General features: G+C 45.5%; 1 pseudogene; it reads left to right on the top strand.

Moving 5' to 3' along the window:
* Positions 1 to 1,102: 1,102 nt before the first annotated feature.
* Positions 1,103 to 1,221, top strand: LOC135040900 (5S ribosomal RNA; annotated as a pseudogene).
* The last annotated feature ends 12,433 nt before the right edge of the window (positions 1,222 to 13,654 follow it).

Below are 13,654 nucleotides of genomic sequence, written 5' to 3'. Positions count from 1 at the left end.
ATGGGACCAGGAACATTGTGTCTCTCTTCTCCTCAGCCAACCTGACCACGTCTCCACAATACATCAGGTACTTTGATCGACAGTGCGGCTATAAACGAACTGCTCAGCTCCTGGGAACCAGTGTATCCTGCATCTTCAATTTGCCTGGACTTTGACACGGACATTCCGCACTCAGAAAGTATCCTGCTCATATTAGTGACTGATCGTTCCATACAATTCCGGGTAATATCTGCTCAATATCAGCATCTTTTTGCATATTTATATTTGATAATAGCATTCATCAAGCTGTTTTTTGCAAGTACCCGTTTTACAGATAGTCGGCATTTAGCGGCTTAATACCACATAGGATACTGTTTAAACCTTTATTTTCAGTCATTTTGATCTAATCATTTGGCTGAGCAATTTATCACTATCCTCTATACTGCGTATTATATAGCATTGCTGCAGCTCTGTATAATCAACTGTTGTTCATTATCTCTTTCTCTTTTCACCTGATACCATTTTGGTACAATGTGCAATAATCTGTCAGCATCAAATTGATGGTGATGCATGGTTCCAATCAATTTAATTATCTGCTAATTGTGTACAATTGCTCTTTATCACACCAAGTACCTTTATCATAGGTACTATCAGCATCTTGCAATCATATTATATAGTATTTCTGCAGCTCTGCATACAGCGGAACACAAATAAGAAACTGTTGTTCATTTTCTCCTTCTTTTTCCACCTGATACCATTTTGGTATAATTATAATAATCTGATAGTAGCAAATTGATGGTGATGTATGGGTCTAATTAATTTATTTGACTGCTAATTGTGTACAAATTGCTTTTTATCACACCTAGTACCTTTATCATAGGTACTATCAGCATCCTGCAATCAAGCAGCCCATTGTCTATCAACCAATCAGTATCGTTTCCTTTTCCTCACTTTATACTATCTTCAGGACTCTCACCACTGATTCAGGGGTAATTATCCCGGTCTAACGGTGGCAGCAGATCCCCTATTTTCCTCCTCCACTCATTCTCTTGTCTTTTCTTTTATTTCTCCATTTTCGTGAACTCTCATCAGTGATTCTCGAGCCCTCGATATCTAATATTTTTTCTACTATCATACCACACTGGTAACGCCCGAATCCTTCCGATCTTGGAAGCTAAGCAGTGTAGGGCTGGGTCAGTACTCGAGTGGGAGACTCTCGAGGAATACTCAGTTTAGTAGAAATTCCTGGACGGTTTTGCTCAGCGTCTAACACTGACAGCAGATTCATCTTGCTCATTCCATCTTTAATCATCCCATCTGTCTCCTCATCATCGCTCATGAGAGAATAAAAACGCTTCAATTTTCAGGGTCTCCAGCTGTTATTATCGCACCCAGGCATTCCAGAACAATATTCAGTATTTACACTGTAATTAATTCGTTCTGTGTTCCCCCTTTCTATTCCCCAACTCCCCCCCACCCTTCCCCCCACCCCTACCTCCAATTTTTGACAGTAAACTCTACTATTTTATCAATTATTGTTAATAAAAGTTATATTTAAAAATTCATTTATAATCTTTACTTATTGTCTCTTCTGAGACCTCTTAAACATACAAGAGTGCACCCACAAAAGAGTCTTCTTCTCTCCCTTTTGTTGTATGTCTTACCACTGACTCAGGGTGCACCACCAAACTCAAGATAACATTAGAAAACTCAGATTTTCTCGTTGTATTATGTATTTTGGTTCTAACAATATCTATTAGATACCTTACCATTCTCCAGTGCGGTATACCCCCAATACATTCAATATTGGATCTAATCAGGAAATATTATGGCCGACATAGGAATCAGTATCCGAGTCAGTATCGATGTGTAGTAACATTTTTGCGGGCCTGAGTGAAAAGAAGCATAGCCATGAACATCACATCTTTTCTCTACGTCTGTGTCTGGGACACAGATTTATCCAACCTCACTCTGATATTACTGAAACTTTCACCCAGTCAGTTATTGGTGGTGCCAACAGGGCCACCATCATATGTCTGCATTCCTAATATAGTTTCCTCTTGGGAAAAACATTCAGCCACCGACATGTTGACACACATGTACCAAGTACCCACAGACACATCGGCTTATGGGGGATAGACCTACAGTAAATCTGTCAGAGGGACAGAGAGGATTTTTCAGCTCACAATCCAGCGCCAAAAGTACACAGTCTGGGAAATAATAAACTCTATAGTGATAGACTTGTTACGCTCTATAGATGTGCTGGTGAGGTGAGGAAGAAGCCCCGCCGCTGTAATGGCACGCTTCTGTCCCGCTCAGAAACAAATAATTAATTACGCTGGCGGGGTAAGTACAGTGCCCAGGCACTAATGTCCACTTTTGCCAGCCTTTTGTGAGGAATTTATGCTGCCCAGGGTGCCCCCCTTCCCCACCCACACGCCCTGCACCCTGCAGTGCCTGTCTTTGTGTGGGAGCATGGCGCACAGCATTCCGCTCGCTGCGTGGTACCTCAGAATGCCGTCACTGGAGAAGAAGTCTTCTGTTCTTCTGCTACTCGCCTGTCTTCTGACTTCTGGCTCTGTAAGGGGGTGATGGCAGGCTACGGGAGTGGGCATCTAGGCGTACCTAGCGATCAGCACCCTCAGGAGCTAATGGTGTCCTGTCAGCCAGAAGCAGAGCCATTGAACTCACTAGAAGTTGGTCATACTTCTCTCCCCTAAGTTCCACGAAGCAGGGAGACTGTTGCCAGCAGCCTCCCTGAAAATAAGAAAAACTAACATAAGTCTTTTCAGAGAAACTCAGTAGAGCTCCCCTGTAGTGCATCCAGTCTCACTGGGCACAATTCTAAAACTGGAGTCTGGAGGAGGGCAGAGCCGAAACTAGGGAGGGGCTAGGGGGGGGCATGTGACCCGGGCGCGGGATTTGATAGGGCGCTGGGATCAGCTGGGTCTGACACAGCAGAGAATCTATTGAAGAAAAATGGGATTTGTAGTCATGTGTGCTACTGCTTAGACTTTATGCAGTAGCATAGAGACTACAAATCCCATGAGGCATTGCAGAAAGCTGGCCACGGCTGCTGGAGCTAGGGAGTCAGGGTAACGTCTAGTTTCTAAGTTTCTAGTTTCTAAGCAGCGGCGGCAAGCCCAAAAAAGTATACTGCCCGCCCGCACGAGCTACGAATGTGGTCAGCTACTGACCTTTTTCTGGCCCCACACAGCATTGCATTCAGCCCGACAGCACAGTGATGGATGGAAGCAGGACAGCGAGAGACGGAGGTAAAACACACACACATATTCACTGTGACTGGTGTTAACCCCTGCAGCTCATTCAAACTACTGCTCATTTTCACCACTGTGACAGCTACAGATATACAGATATATACAGATATATATATATATATATATATATATATAATAAAATAGAAAAAAAAAAAAATAAGAAACAAAATCAACACAGATATCCCTCAGACCAGCAGACACCAGTAATACACACATGATAGATATATATAAAGCCCTAGCGTGTATATATGTACACAGCCACATACATACATATATTATATATATATATATATATATATATATATATATATATATATAAGATTATCACAGAATGAGAATCCGGGAAGCCGCACTGACACTCTCAGAGGTATAGTCCAGGTGTCCGGTCAAGCAGGTAAATATATCATCACATGTCCACGCAATCACAAAGACAGGACCAGCACACTGTAGTTTTGTCAAGAAATGCTGTATTATAAACGTGAATAATGTTACAAGGCTCGTCATATACTCATCGTTTGATCAGCACAGGGAAACACAGTAGACCACCCAAACAGCCGTTTTCGGACTTAATCCTTCATCAGGGGAATAGCCTTACAAAGTGCCATAGTGCCATGTGCAAAATAAGCCTGTATAAAGTGCCAAAAAATCTGTTCACTTGTGTGCTCTATTTAAACACACTTAATGGAGCTTACCTGCTACACCTGTGACCGTCATCACTCCCTTCCGTTCAGACCCGTCACACCGCCCGGCCGGGGTGCACCGCAGCCGGAACGCACGCCAGCGAACCACCCGGCCGGAAGTCCGGACACGCGACACGCACGCGTCACCCAACCGGAAGTCCGGACCCGTGAGCCGCACCGTGCGTCCCACCAGCGGCGCAGACACCAGCCGTTAAGGGCAGCAAAGCCAAAATCAAAAGTGAGTGTGTCCGGGACACATTGCAGCTGGTCGCATCCACAACAGTATACAAAAGACTTATCATAAAAACCTAATCATATTCACCAGCAACCAACCCAGAGAATGCTCCTCGATACTGTTCTGTATCGGGTCCATATATTTATGAACCGTCCACTACAATAATTAAAGAGGGACAACGATGATCATTTGCCCCGATGCAAGACAGTATCGACAGAGTTAACATATACACATAAAAATAAATAAAAAATGGAGAATGATAATGAAACAATCTGCTGATTAGACCCAAAGTACTTGCAATAACTCTCTATACTTAATTCTACCATATTATAGGGATCTTCAATCTATCACCAGTGCCAGCATTACAAGAATGAAGCAAATGAGCATTCTTCATTAAGTCCATTAGGGACCATCGCATCAAGCATGTAGATCCATCGGCACTCTTGCTGTAATAGCAGTCTGTGTCTATCTCCTCCTCTTCTCAAAGGTGGTACATGGTCTATAGGCATAAATTTAAATTCACCTAATTTGTGTCCCATAGTCACAAAATGCCTAGCCACCGGTGGCGTGCTTCCATCCATTTTTTGATACGCCTTTTTTATGGAGGACCTGTGCATCGCTATCCTCTCCTTCAGCATACGTATCGTCTTCCCTATATAAATTTTCCCACAGGGACAGAGTATCAGGTATGTCACAAATTTAGTGTCACATGACATCCGAAATCGTAGCGGGTATGTTGTTCCTTTAGTTGGATGACTGCATGTCTTTCCTGTCATCATAAAGCTGCAGTTCACACAGCCATGGCACTTAAAGGCACCCTTTTGTAGCTGCAGCCATCTATTGCCCCTGCCAACTCTGGGGCTAATGTCAGAAAAAGTCACCTCCTCTTTCATTTTTATTTATTTATTTTGGGGGGGGGGGCGCAAAATTTCTGTCTTGCCCCGGGTGCCGTTAGTCCTAGTTTCGGCCCTGAGGAGGGGCATAGAGGGAGGAGACAGTTCACACCCTTTGAAAGTCTTAAAGTGCCCATGTCTCCTGCGGATCCCGTCTATACCCCATGGTTCTTAATGTGATCCCAGCATCCTCTAGGATGTATGAGAAAACAACTAACGCACACACGAGGAGGAGAGAACAAAGGAAGCTATAAGGAGGGGAGGGGAGGGGAGGGGAGGGGAGGGGAGGGGGGGGGGGAAGGTAAGGTAGTAAAGGGATATTGGATAAACTACAACTTTATACATATTCATTAATGTACCAGTAGTTAGAAGTAGAAGAGCTCTAACAGAAACCACAAAGCTCATCTAAAGCCACACCACACTGGATATGCCCAATCTCATTTGATCTTTGAAGCAAAGCAGTATTGGACTTTGTTACTACCAAGCAGTCTCCCATCCATGTATTATCAGATTATTTAGGTGTTTTTAAACTACCAACACCCTTTTCTTGGTACTGTACATTTAATTTTTACACATATTCTTTTATGTACCAGAAGTTAGAAGTAGAAGAGCTCTAACAGAAACCACCAGCTCATCTACAGCCACAGCACACTGGATTTGCCCAATCTCTCCTGATCATGGAAGCTGAGCAGTGTTGGTCCTGGTTTTAGTACTTGGATGGGAGACCACCAGGAAATACCAGGAGCTGTGTGTATTTTTACAATACCAACACCGTTCTCTTGATGCATTCCATTTTGAAACATTGGGGCAGATCTATTAAGCCTGGTGAACTGATTAAGTAAAACAATACAAAAGAATATAACCAGGCGCTAATACATCATCACCATATTCTGGTGATCAAATTACTGGTATTAAAAATTATGTACAAATAATACTGCAATTAATGTATACTTAAGCTGCAGGAGAGAGCTTGACTTGGGGTAAATCAAGTAAAAAAGAACCGGCACTTTAAAGTCTCCGGTAACACTGGAACACTGAACTAATCTCCTCTTGCGCTATAAATAGTATGATATGGCTCAAAGTTCAATAAAAACAAATAAATAATTTCATATATTCTATATTTTTTATTACATATAAATAAATATATATATATATATATATATATATATATATATATATATATATATATATATATATACTTTACAATAAACTATTAGACCGGTCAAATAAAATCACTAACAATATATTTGCATAGCTATAGGAGGTGGATCTTAGATAAACTCTGTGCACAGAGAAATTTTCAAAAATAAAAATCAGTCCATATATTGGATTAAAAAATCAATTTACCAGCTGTAATTCTCACCCATGTAGTAGATAACATATTTATAAGTTGTTATATATTGGAATTCCTCAATATGCTGCCACTTGGCAAAGGAGATGATATTGTGCAAAATAACCGCTCCACACTGGAGCCTTACGTGTAGCTTGCACCAGTTGTTATAACACGGGAGAGTCCAATGACAGAAGAGACGGTCTCGGGCTGCAGGAACGGCGCTTCACTGGCGCCTGCTGTGCTGAATAATTACCCGACTTCCAAGCTCTGAGTCCACGCCTCCAAGTGCCGTATGCAGACACCACAGTCACGGTTGTGTTCTCCCGATCTCCGTTTAGTCCACGGATATTACCGCTAGATGATGGTATATTTTGGGGGTGCAAATAAGGCTGGTATAAGGGTCCAATGACTCTCCCGTGTTATAACAACTGGTGCAAGCTACACGTAAGGCTCCAGTGTGGAGCGGTTATTTTGCACAATATCATCTCCTTTGCCAAGTGGCAGCATATTGAGGAATTCCAATATATAACAACTTATAAATATGTTATCTACTACATGGGTGCGAATTACAGCTGGTAAATTGATTTTTTAATCCAATATATGGACTGATTTTTATTTTTGAAAATTTCTCTGTGCACAGAGTTTATCTAAGATCCACCTCCTATAGCTATGCAAATATATTGTTAGTGATTTTATTTGACCGGTCTAATAGTTTATTGTAAAGTGTATATATATATATATATATATATATATATATATATTTATATGTAATAAAAAATATAGAATATATGAAATTATTTATTTGTTTTTATTGAACTTTGAGCCATATCATACTATTTATAGCGCAAGAGGAGATTAGTTCAGTGAACTGATAAAGTGCAAGGTGATAAAGTACAAGCCAGTCTGCTCCTAACTGTCATTTTTCAAACCCAGCCTGTGACATGGCAATTAGGAGCTGATTGGCTGGTACTTTATCACCATGCAAATTATCATTTCACCAGGTTTAATAAATCGTCCGCTTATTCATTTATGTACGAGTAGTTAGAAGTAGAAGAACTCTAACAGAAACCACTAAGCTCATCTACAGCCACACCACACTGTATATGCCCAATATCACCTGATTTTAGGCCTGGTTTGTTCTTGGATGTGAGACCACCTGGGAATACCAGGTGCTGTAGGTAGTTTTATACTACCAACACCGTTCTCTTGATGCATTCTATTTTGAAACTTATTCATTGATGTTGAAGTTAGAAACAGCAAAAATCATCTACAGCCGCATCACACTGGATATGTCCAATCTCATCTGATGATGGAAGCTAAGCAGTGTTGTGCCTGGTTTGTTTTTGGATTTCAAGTCCTGCCTTCTGGTTTGGCCACGGCACCTCGGATATTCACCAAGGTCATGGCCGTGATGACGACCCTTCACCATCAGAGAATCAGGATCCTGCCAAATCTGGACGACTTGCTGATCCTGGTGAACTCCCAAGAGGTTCTCCACAGTTATCTGGAACTGGCGGTCCAATTCCTACAAGTCCACGGGTGGCTCATCAACTGAAAAAAGTCCTCGCTGGTCCCTGCTCGGAACATGGTGCACCTAGGGGCACTGCTGGACACACACAGCCAACAATTGTTTCTGTCTCCAGAGAAAGTCCTGAAAATTCAGGACAGTATCTTTCTCTCTCGCCCAAGAGTGTTGATACACACGGCGATGCAAGTACTAGACCTCATGGTGTCGGCTTTCGATATGGTAGAGTACGCTCAATTTCATTACCGCCCTCTGCAGAGGTTAATCCTCTCCAAGTGGGACGGCCTGCCTCATCGGATAATGTCTCAAATGATCTCCTTGACTCCGGAGGTTCGTCTGACACTGAGCTGGTGGCTACAGGACCAACAGTTGAGCAGGGGCCATCCCTTCTGGATCTCCAACTGTGTCCTCCTGACAATGGATGCCAGTCTTTTGGGCTGGGCCACGGTGTTGGAGCAACACTTTCTCCAGGGCGGTGAACCAGGGAGGAATCTCTCCTCCTGATATACATTCTGGAATTGCAGGCAGTGTTCAATTAATTGACACTGGCCCTGCCTCTAGTACAGAACAGGCCTGTTCAAGTACAATCTGACAACGCCACCACGGTAGAGTACACAAATCATCAAGGCGGCACTCGAAACTAGGCGGCACTCGAAACTGCATGGCAAAGCTGGAAGTATCAAAAATCCTCCGTTGGGTAGAATGTCATCTGACAGCAATATCGGCAGTGTTCATTCCCGGAGTCCTCAACTGGGAAGCGGATTTCCTCAGTCGTCAGGACGTTCACGCTGGAGAGTGGAGAGGCCGCAGCAGAAATGTCTGCACTGGTGTCAGTAGGTGACTGAGGCAGGGATGACTGGGAGATAGTGGGTGACTGAAGCATGTATGAGTGGGAGATAGTGGGTGACTGAGGCCGGGGTGACTGGGAGATAGTGGGTGACAGGGAGATAGTGGGTTACTGTGGGAGGGGTGATAGGAAGGGGTTGGGTAAGTATGGGAAGAAAGTGGGTGACAGGGATAATAAATGACTAAGGCAGGGGTGATAGGGAGATAGTGGATGATTGTGGCAGGGGTGACAGGGACAGTAAGAGACTGAGGCAGGGGTGACAGGGATAGTGGCTGACTGAGGCAGGGGTGACTGGGAGATAGTGGGTGACTGAGGCAGGGTTGACAGGGATAGTGGGTGACTGAAGCAGGGGTGATAGGGTGACAGTGGGTGACTAAAGCAGGGGTGACTGGTATAGTGGGTGACTGAGGCAGGGATCGCAGGTATAGTGGTTGACTGAGGCAGCGGTGACTGGGAGATAGTGGGTAACTGAGGCAGGGGTGACAGGGAAAGTGTGTGACTCAGGCAGGGGTGAAAGGGAGATAGTGGGCAGCATATCTCTGCCTCACTGCAGCAGCACATTCCTGCTTCAATGACAGCAGCACATCCCTGCCTCGCTGACAGCAGCACATCCCTGCCTCGCTGACAGCAGCACATCCCTGCCTCGCTGACAGCAGCACATCCCTGCCTCGCTGACAGCAGCACATCCCTGCCTCGCTGACAGCAGCACATTTCTGCCTCGCTGACAGCAGCACAGCACTGCTTCGCTGACAGCAGCACATCACTGCTTCACTACCAGCAGCACATCCCTGCCTCACTGGCAGCAGCACATCCCTGCCTTACTGACAGCTGTATATAGGGCCTAATTCAGACCTGATCCCTGCTGTGCATATTCACACAACAGGAGATCAGGTCTGAAGTGCGTGTGTGCTGGTGCCGCAGTGCACCGGCACATGCCAGAGATGCGATCAGCATCTCTGCCCAGTGAGCGCCTCTGCCTGATTGACAGGCATAGGCGGTCACTGGGCAGGAGGAGTCGGGCCAGTGGCGTTGTGCCGCCATTTTGGGGGCACAGTCCGGACAACGCAGACATGACCGGACCGTATGGGGGTGGGCCGTGACGGCTGCGTGACCCGGACAGCAACGGGCCTTATTTACTAAAATCTCAGATAAATTTTATGGCATTTATGTGCAGTCTAGTTTGCACAGTTGATAGTGTTGATCTTGCACTATCAATGTAAGCCTCACATAGGTTTGATACACATGTAAGTTTGTTTTTATTTTACTACATTGTGGTTTGTGGCTCTATACCATGTAATGCATGTCTTTTAACAGTAGTCAAGTCTTCCAATGTGCTTGTTAGTGAAACCCAATAGATAGCTTTATTTTATTTTGTTTCTTCAAATATTGAATGCATATGTCTTATAACTTTTTTTTTTTTTTTTTAATATATATATACATTTTTATTATAAGATTTCTCTGACGTCCTAGTGGATGCTGGGACTCCGTCAGGACCATGGGGAATAGCGGCTCCGCAGGAGACAGGGCACAAAATTTAAAAGTTTGACCACTAGGTGGTGTGTACTGGCTCCTCCCCCTATGACCCTCCTCCAAGCCTCAGTTAGGTTTTTGTGCCCGTCCGAGCAGGGTGCAATCTAGGTGGCTCTCCTAAAGAGCTGCTTAGAAAAAGTTTGTTAGGTTTTTTATTTTCAGTGAGTCCTGCTGGCAACAGGCTCACTGCAACGAGGGACTTAGGGGAGAAGAAGTGAACTCACCTGCGTGCAGGATGGATTTGCTTCTTAGGCTACTGGACACTAGCTCCAGAGGGACGATCACAGGTACAGCCTGGATGGGTCACCGGAGCCGCGCCGCCGACCCCCTTGCAGATGCCGAATAGAGAAGAGGTCCAGAAACCGGCGGCAGAAGACGTCTCAGTCTTCATGAGGTAGCGCACAGCACTGCAGCTGTGCGCCATTGCTCTCCGCACACTTCACACCAGCGGTCACTGAGGGTGCAGGGCGCTGGTGGGGGGCGCCCTGGGCAGCAATGTAATATACCTATTCTGGCTAAAATATATCACATATAGCCCCTGGGGCTATATGGATGTATTTAACCCCTGCAAGGTTCCAAAAAAACCGGGAGAAGAAGCCCGCCGAAAAGGGGGCGGGGCCTATTCTCCTCAGCACACAGCGCCATTTTCCTGCCCAGCTCCGCTGCGAGGAAGGCTCCCAGGACTCTCCCCTGCACTGCACTACAGAAACAGGGTAAAAACAGAGAGGGGGGGCACTTATTGGCGATATTTATAATATTTGAGCTGCTATAAAGGGAACACACTTATTAAGGTTGTCCCTATATATATTTATAGCGCTTGGGTGTGTGCTGGCAAACTCTCCCTCTGTCTCCCCAAAGGGCTAGTGGGGTCCTGTCTTCTATCAGAGCATTCCCTGTGTGTCTGCTGTGTGTCGGTACGTGTGTGTCGACATGTATGAGGACGATGTTGGCGTGGAGGCGGAGCAATTGCCTGTAATGGTGATGTCACCCCCTAGGGAGTCGACACCAGAATGGATGGCTTTGTTTATGGAATTACGGGATAGTGTCAGCACGCTACAAAAGTCGGTTGACGACATGAGACAGCCGGCAAACCAGTTAGTACCTGTCCAGGCGTCTCAGACACCGTTAGGGGCTGTAAAATGCCCTTTACCTCAGTCGGTCGACACAGACCCAGACACTGACACTGAATCCAGTGTCGACGGTGAAGAAACAAACGTATTTTCCAGTAGGGCCACACGTTATATGATCATGGCAATGAAGGAGGCTTTGCATATCTCTGATACTGCAAGTACCACAAAAAGGGGTATTATGTGGGGTGTGAAAAAACTACCGATAGTTTTTCCTGAATCAGAGGAACTGAATGAAGTGTGTGATGAAGCGTGGGTTACCCCAGATAGAAAACTGCTAATTTCAAAGAAGTTATTGGCATTATACCCTTTCCCGCCAGAGGTTAGGGCGCGCTGGGAAACACCTCCTAGGGTGGATAAGGCGCTCACACGCTTATCAAAGCAAGTGGCGTTACCGTCTCCTGATACGGCCGCCCTCAAGGATCCAGCTGATAGGAGGCTGGAGAATACATTAAAAAGTATATACACACATACGGGTGTTATACTGAGACCAGCAATCGCCTCAGCCTGGATGTGCAGTGCTGGCGTGGCTTGGTCGGAGTCACTGTCTGAAAATATTGATACCCTGGATAGGGACAGTATTTTACTGACTATAGAGCAGTTAAAGGATGCATTTCTTTATATGCGAGATGCACAGAGAGATATTTGCACTCTGGCATCAAGAGTAAGTGCGATGTCCATATCTGCCAGAAGAAGTTTATGGACGCGCCAGTGGTCAGGTGATGCGGATTCCAAACGACATATGGAAGTATTGCCGTATAAGGGGGAGGAATTATTTGAGGTCGGTTTTCAGCGCACAGTGGGCTCACTCGCAGGTGGACCCCTGGACCCTGCAGGTAGTATCTCAGGGTTACAGGTTGGAATTCGAGAAGTCCCCTCCTCGCCGTTTCCTAAAGTCTGCTTTGCCAACGTCTCCCTCCGACAGGGCGACGGTATTGGAGGCCATTCACAAGCTGTATTCTCAGCAGGTGATAGTCAAGGTACCCCTCCTACAACAGGGACAGGGGTATTACTCCACGCTATTTGTGGTACCGAAGCCGGACGGCTCGGTAAGACCGATTCTAAATCTAAAATCTCTGAACCTGTACATACAAAAAATTCAAGTTCAAGATGGAGTCACTCAGAGCAGTGATAGCGAATCTGGAAGAAGGGGATTTTATGGTGTCCTTGGACATCAAGTATGCTTACCTTCATGTTCCAATTTGTCCTTCACACCAAGGGTACCTCAGGTTCGTGGTCCAAAACTGTCATTATCAGTTTCAGACGCTGCCGTTTGGATTGTCCACGGCACCCCGGGTCTTTACCAAGGTAATGGCCGAAATGATGATCCTTCTTCGAAGAGAAGGCGTCTTAATTATCCCTTACTTGGACGATCTCCTGATAAGGGCAAGATCCAGAGAACAGCTGGAGGTCGGAGTAGCACTAACCCAAGTAGTGCTCCAACAACACGGGTGGATTCTGAATTTTCCAAAATCCCAACTGATCCCGACGACACGTCTGTTGTTCCTAGGGATGATTCTGGACACTGTTCAGAAAAAGGTATTTCTTCCGGAGGAGAAAGCCAGGGAGTTATCCGATCTAGTCAGGAACCTCCTAAAACCAGGAAAAGTATCTGTGCATCAATGCACAAGAGTCCTGGGAAAAATGGTAGCTTCTTACGAAGCGATTCCATTCGGCAGATTCCATGCACGAACTTTTAAGTGGGATCTGCTGGACAAATGGTCCGGATCGCATCTGCAGATGCATCAGCGGATAAAATTGTCCACAAGGACAAGAGTGTCTCTGCTATGGTGGTTGCAGAGTGCTCATCTGTTAGAGGGCCGCAGATTCGGCATACAGAACTGGGTCCTAGTGACCACGGATGCCAGCCTGAGAGGCTGGGGAGCGGTCACACAGGGAAGAAACTTCCAGGGCGTGTGGTCAAGCCTGGAGACGTCTCTTCACATAAATATACTGGAGCTAAGAGCAATCTACAATGCTCTAAGCCTGGCAAAACCTCTGCTTCAGGGTCAGCCGGTGTTGATTCAGTCGGACAACATCACGGCAGTCGCCCACGTAAACAGACAGGGCGGCACAAGAAGCAGGAGGGCAATGGCAGAAGCTGCAAGGATTCTCCGCTGGGCAGAAAATCATGTATTAGCACTGTCAGCTGTGTTCATCCCGGGAGTGGACAACTGGGAAGCAGACTTCCTCAGCAGACACTATCTGCACCCGGGAGAGTGGGGAC

The sequence above is a fragment of the Pseudophryne corroboree genome, unplaced genomic scaffold (genome assembly GCF_028390025.1).
Source record: "Pseudophryne corroboree isolate aPseCor3 unplaced genomic scaffold, aPseCor3.hap2 scaffold_780, whole genome shotgun sequence".
Classification (NCBI taxonomy): domain Eukaryota; kingdom Metazoa; phylum Chordata; class Amphibia; order Anura; family Myobatrachidae; genus Pseudophryne; species Pseudophryne corroboree.
The sequence above is the reverse complement of the archived record's forward strand: the minus strand, read 5'-3'. Positions and strand labels throughout refer to the sequence as shown.